The following is a 6,669-nucleotide window of genomic DNA, read 5'->3' as shown; positions in this document are numbered from 1 at the left end:
CCACATGTTGGTCTCACCTCTGACCCAGGTGATTACGCCCTCAAACAGGGAGCACCTGAGAAAAATAATATTTAAAAAATTTCATTGGTTCTTGCTGGGCATTTAAATTGAGACCTAGCAGGTACATATAAACGTAGAACCGGAAGCGGCACTTGAATTGGAACTCGGTAAGCATCATGAAGCTGCAAAACAAACAACGCGTATTAAATTATTAACGCATTATCAAAATACATTCCTTGGAAAATAAGTTTTGCGTTTGGTGTTTTTTTATACTTTAATAAAATGGATTATTTTTGTACTTGGAATGGTTATTTCTTGTACTTAGATTGTGTCAGTGTTTGTGTGCATTTACCAGACGTTCGGAGCAATATACTTTTTATCAATGCTTATATATTGTGACGTCATAGCTAACATTAGCATACGATAATATTAAAGGGTGGCAGTCGTCGTGCCGCGTCCTGTTCGATATGGGACTCATAGCGACATATACAACGCGTGTCATTTTAGTAAAATACACTGTTTGTTTACATGAAATTCGAACACGCGCTGCGCGACGACCACCGCCGCGCTTTAACCTCTATTCGCGAGTAAATTCATTTCAGCAAAAATCCCCCAAATTTAACTAAACTTGTTCATTTCTGACGGTGGTAATTTATAACAACAATAATGAATCCCATAGCGTCATATTGGATTTTTAGAAAGGTCTAGACACGTCTTGCCATACACTCTTCTTTTCATTAAAGCGGGGAGTCGTCACCTGCGCATGCGTCAGATGGCCATAGCGTGGCATTGTTTACAAACAAGCGTCTACCAACGAGCCTTTGCGTTTTAGCGTGTGTTGTTATCGTCGCTTGGAACTCAACTCTCCCGCTTTAAAGTAAATAAATGTTCGACTCTACTTAATAGGACGAATATCCACAAACGTCATAATACTGACACGCCTACCTATCAACTCGTGATACGAGTACATTGACTTTTTTGGATGATATACGAGTTATTATTATTTAAAGCGCGGTGGTCATCGCGCAGCGCGTGCTCGAATTTCATGTAAATAAACAATGTATTTTACACGCGTTGTATATGAGTCCCATATCGAACAGGGCGCGACACGACGACTGTCGCCCATTAAATTTCTTCAAACTTACCCACACACCTGAGATAGGGGACATTTCTTCGTTCATTGTTTACTACTTGTTCCTAACAGTACCCAGTACTAGAAAATAATTGTTTTTTTGTTTTTTTTGTCATAGAGATCATGTTCTCACATCATCCAGGTACAATTTGCCTCTCACGATTTAAAAATAGGGAGATTTTGTTGAAGCATATGGTTCGGACCAATGATTTAAAGGTCGATGAATGGTCATTGAATGAGCTAAGTAGGTGACTTGAATGAAACGCGCGGTAGTATGACACGTACTTGAATCGGGTACGAGTTCTACAAAAGATTGTTTTATTGTCTTATTATCCATGCAAAACGAGTTACGTAACACACGTACGTTGTGACAACACACAACTAGGGAAATCTCACAGTATTAATATTACTTCATCGAAGTACGGCAACTCGAACGCTGACGGCAATTAACGGTCTGTTTGAGGTTGGGGTTTTGGTAAAATATCCTTGTTACTACGAGGTTTACTATAACCTCGAACCCAAATAGGCCGTTAACTACCGTAGTTATTTTCGCTTGCACGTTTTTTATTATTGTTATAACAATCCGCTAACTTACAGATGGGTTTCCTTAGCATTTTTTTCTGGGGAAAGTCCTCTTTCTGTGTTTTAAAGAGTACCCACTGGGCCAGTGCCGGATCTAGAGAGGGTTCTTTGGGTCCGACCCCCCGTTGAAAAATGTATTCAATTTGTTTTTGGATAGTATAAACAAATCATTAACTATGTCTGACGATTTTAAAGTTTGGACCCCTCCCCCATAAAAAAATCCTGCATCCGTCCCTGGTATCCTTTACTAATTTCTTTGTTCTCAACATTTACTAGGAAAGTAATTTTTCCTTGTTCCAAGGAGTATTCATAGTATAATAGTCTGGCACAGTCTGCTAGTGGGCGATTTATTTCTTTTCAAGGTTTAAATTAAATAAAAAAAATATCGCGAAATGGAGGTGTTAACGTGAGTTTTTTTTATTATTATTATTATAATTTATAATAAGTGAAAAAAATGCTCAGAAATATTCATTCACTAGGAATTCATATTTAGAACCCGCGAAAAGGCTAAAAAAATGCACATAAGACTCGCCAAATTCGCAGTATTACTCTTAAAGTACGGCAACTCGGATGCTAACGGCGTTTACCATCGTAACCGTCTTCGCGGCAGTTCTTTAACTACCAGTAAGAATGCGCCCTCATGGTTCCGAAACACGCCTCTTGGATGACATACTTTGAACCAATCACCTTCTCGCCCTCTCTGATCACCAGCATGTTTCGTTTCAATAATAATGAAGGTGATAATGCACAAAGACAAATGAAAATAATTGATTGTTTTAATTTCACGCTATAGAGATATCGTGTGCTGATGGAAACCTTCAACGATAACTCCAAAATGGTTTCGTCCAGCCAGTGAGAGTGACGTCACAATCACGGCATGTAGTACACCTACACCATTAACTTAACTACACTTCATATATCCCTGCCCACGCACCTGGCAGCAAAAATAGTTCCTTGATGAAGCAATGTCATCAGGTTTCCTGATATCATCATACCGCCCACATGCAATTAACCGTTTCGTATCTGGTATTTTATTTGTGTTTTCAACCCCCGTAACAAATGAAGTCATATAATTAAAGAGTAATGTTCAAAAGTGAAATCAATATTTACTTAATATTTTGGGCTATGAGGTCACGTACCACATTATTACACTGACTAAATGTCAAAACTTTAGTTTATTTTTCGTCCATTTAGGCGTTGTGTTTATTGCGTAAACTAAGGCGTAACTAAGCACGGACGCAGACCAAGTGATCATCGCGTAACACTTCTATTATAGTGTCGTTCATCACAGTCCCTCAACTGTGGGACTGTGCGTTCATGCCGATCTCTTTAAAGCGGGAGAGTCCCAAACGACGATAACAACACACGCTAAAAACGCAAAGACTCAAAGACGCTTGTTTGTAAACAATGACAAGCTATGGCCACCCGACGCATGCGCATGTGACTACTCCCCCGCTTTAACCTAGTATCTGCCCAATTTTCGGAAGCATGGCCAAATTAGTTACACTAGTGAACCAATTATTTTTTTTATTTGCACACGGTCTCATGACAATTTCAGCAAGAAAATATTTGGGTTATTTATAAAATTCCCAAAGAAATAAACAATCTTTAAGGCTGGCTCATTCTTAGAAAAAAAAAATAGCCTGAGGGAGGGGCGATGACGAAATAGCAAAAAAATGCACAGAAAAATCATGCAGGGATCTATAATAGAAATAAAATATACACACCGAAATCTTAATGAAGAAATATTTCACACAGTGGACGGAAAAAAACATAACAGCAAATTCATCATGAAAAGGAAATCAGCGCAAAACTAAGTGAAGAAAAAAAGCATCGCCCCAGCGATACTAACGGCAAATCTTTACCAAGATGGTACCGTGATGTCAGTCAGTGACGTCACAGTCTCGATACACACGGCATGTAGTTGTTTATACCACACACCTACAACATTTACTAAACTTCACTTATCCATGCCCACGCACCTGATAGCAAAAATAGTTCCTAAACGCAACAAATAATGTCATTAAATTTCCGCCTGGCATCATCTTACCGCCTACATAGAATTAACCGTCCTGTAGTTGGCAAATCATTTGTGTATTAAGCCCTCGTGACAAATGAAGTCATGTTAACTTGGGCGTAATGTTTCACAATGAAATGAGAATGTAGTTAATCGCATAGCTTTGGAGACATGTTCGCCAGTATTAGATCGGAATGTAAGAAAGTGAAGGCGATCACGTGCTGTATTCATGATATGATATACGCATGGATACATTATTATAAGTGAGTGATGCGATAGAATGTGATTTAAAGCACGATTCGATTGCATGCTATCACGTGTACCCCTGGATATCATGTTAGAAAATGGTGCCACTACTCCGCATAGCTGGCCAGAACAATGAAACTCAGTGACGCTATCGGAAATACTTGGAATAAATTGAGAAAGTAATATTTCGCTTTTATTTTTTATAATAACTGATCCTTTTTTTCGCGTGTAATAGGTTTTGGCGAATAACACCAGACTGTAAGTCTGACCATGAACACAATTTAGATAATACAATATTTGGTATACTAGTATACTAACGTTATGTCTGAATTATATACACGGAGAGAGTAATGACGAAACCGATCATTCCCCATGTAGTGTTGGTACATGATGATATTTGACATCGGCATGTCTTTACTTGCATTTCTGTCGAATCCGTGAGTAGGCAACTATAATCGGAACAAGTTGCATCGGCTTGTTGACCTCATAATAAGACAAACCGATTACGGGATCACTGGAGGTCCGAGTCGATGGATTGTATTTGTTTTGATTTGTTTGTTGTAGTATGACCGCAAAACCGTCCAATGTGAGAATAATCGACAACTCTCCTGACGCAGAAAAACAATGTTGTTTCATTATATGTATCTGAACTGAAAACACAGTTCTACGAAATAATAATCAATGAATACTTTCATTCAAAACTCGCTATACCGTTTTTTTTTTCAAAAGAAAGACCGCAAACGACACGATCTGCCAAAATGGTTTCGTCGATCGTGGTCAATTTCAAGTTCGAACGTACAGGCTTCACACCACAATTAGAATTTGTGACGATGTGTTTTTATAACAGTGAGGGGAATTTTAGCGACAACCAACGTTTTTTTAATAACGGACGTATACGTTTATGGGGGGGGGGTGGCTTAATTTCAACTTCTGCGATGATTTTTTTTTTAAATATGTATATGTATCATTTGCATCATTGGTTTTACCACAGTCCCCCTATCATAGAGGGACTGTGGTTTTACGTGCAAAATAAATCAGCCTCTGAAGTGTTCACATAGTCGTCTAAATAATGAAAACTTCGTTGATGGCACGTGAATAAATAATTAGTTAGTTATTAAAGTAAATATGGGACATAATAACTAAATACATAGTAAAATGAAATAAAACAAACTAAAGTCTTATATTAATCAGTTTGGTCGTCTAACCGACTACCGCCTCGGAACATCCCGATCCCCGACGTCTTGGATCATTCCATCAACTTGAAATCCTCTGAGTACTCCTCCGCTCTGTACGATAGCCTGGAGTGACGGCTCAATTATATCGGTTTCACTAAAGGGGTGTTTTATCTGAGCTCGATATATTCTTTGAAGGTTTCAAGAACACTGTTCCATTACTTAAGTGATCAAGAAGTAGAATTCCCATGCATTTATCCTCTTGCCTCAATCGACCTTGGACTCTTAGACCACTATTTATAAAGATTTATAAAGATTCGTTGTTTACGCGTCAGTGGTGCTACTGAACCGATAGTGACAGAATAGGCTATTACGGGGGCGGTTCGTTTCTGTTCATATTATTAATTTAGAATGTGCGTAAAATGGACTTACTACGAACATAACAGTCGCAATTGTAGTTTCAGGTGATAAAACAGGCTAAGGTGGGCAGTTGCTTCAAGGTCACCATGGTGATACTCGCTTGTCAACGATAATACTTTCATTCTATATTAAAAAACATAGTTCCCAGTGCATTGTTCCATTGTTTCGAGTTTCAACAATTGAAATCCAACGACACAATTCTAATTAATTAAACCATGTTTTTTATTTTCTCCACATTGAACTTTTTTGTGTTGAATGTCGACTTCATTTTCAGTGCACGTGCAGATCCGGTGGCTCAAAAACGGACCATATTTGGTTACACGCTTCAAGTGCCATGCAAAATGGATAAATAGGCTCAATAAAATATATTGAAGTGATGCGCTCCATTAGACTACGTCGATGCCGCCATTTGGAACAGCTTAAAGGGCGGCAGTCGTCGTGCCGCGTCCTGTTCGATATGGGACTCAAAGCGACGTATACAACGCGTGTGAAATACATTATTTATTTACATGAAATTCGAACTCGCGCTGCGCGACGACCACCGCGCTTTATACTTCGTTGCCTCTGTCAGGGTCAGGGCGTCAGCCCGTAGCCGACAAAGCAAAGTAGCTATAATAAGATTAAAATATTATTATCATCATAATAGGTGTGACAGACTGGCACCGTCACCGCTGTGCAGGAACGCAAAACGCGATTTATATACGAGTGCAGTGAAGTGCAATTGAATATTAACGATCTATTAATTGACGTAATGGCGCCCCCAGACGTGCCCCAGTTGTGGAGGTTTGAGCTGAAAGTGTCATGTTCGTCATAGTTCTATTATTATGAGTTCATGCCATAAGAATATTAAAAATTAAATACATGAGGTCACTGTACAATTTGTCGATATATCAGTTTCGGAATGTCATAGAAAAAGGTCATAATGGTCATTTTTACATTGATATCATCATAATTTTTGTTCTGTAAAGATGACTTATAATTTGGCCAGTTTCCGTCATTTTCCTTAGGTACTGCTCATTTCTTTCTAGAGTAATGGTGTTTTTGCATATACAAAAGAAGGCCATGTCTTTTTACTTCAAATTAGTAACCCCCTCCCGGCC

This window comes from Saccoglossus kowalevskii, chromosome 18 (assembly GCF_978046115.1).
Source record: "Saccoglossus kowalevskii chromosome 18, keSacKowa6.1, whole genome shotgun sequence".
NCBI classification, from domain to species: Eukaryota; Metazoa; Hemichordata; class Enteropneusta; family Harrimaniidae; genus Saccoglossus; species Saccoglossus kowalevskii.
This window is presented reverse-complemented; position numbering follows the sequence as displayed.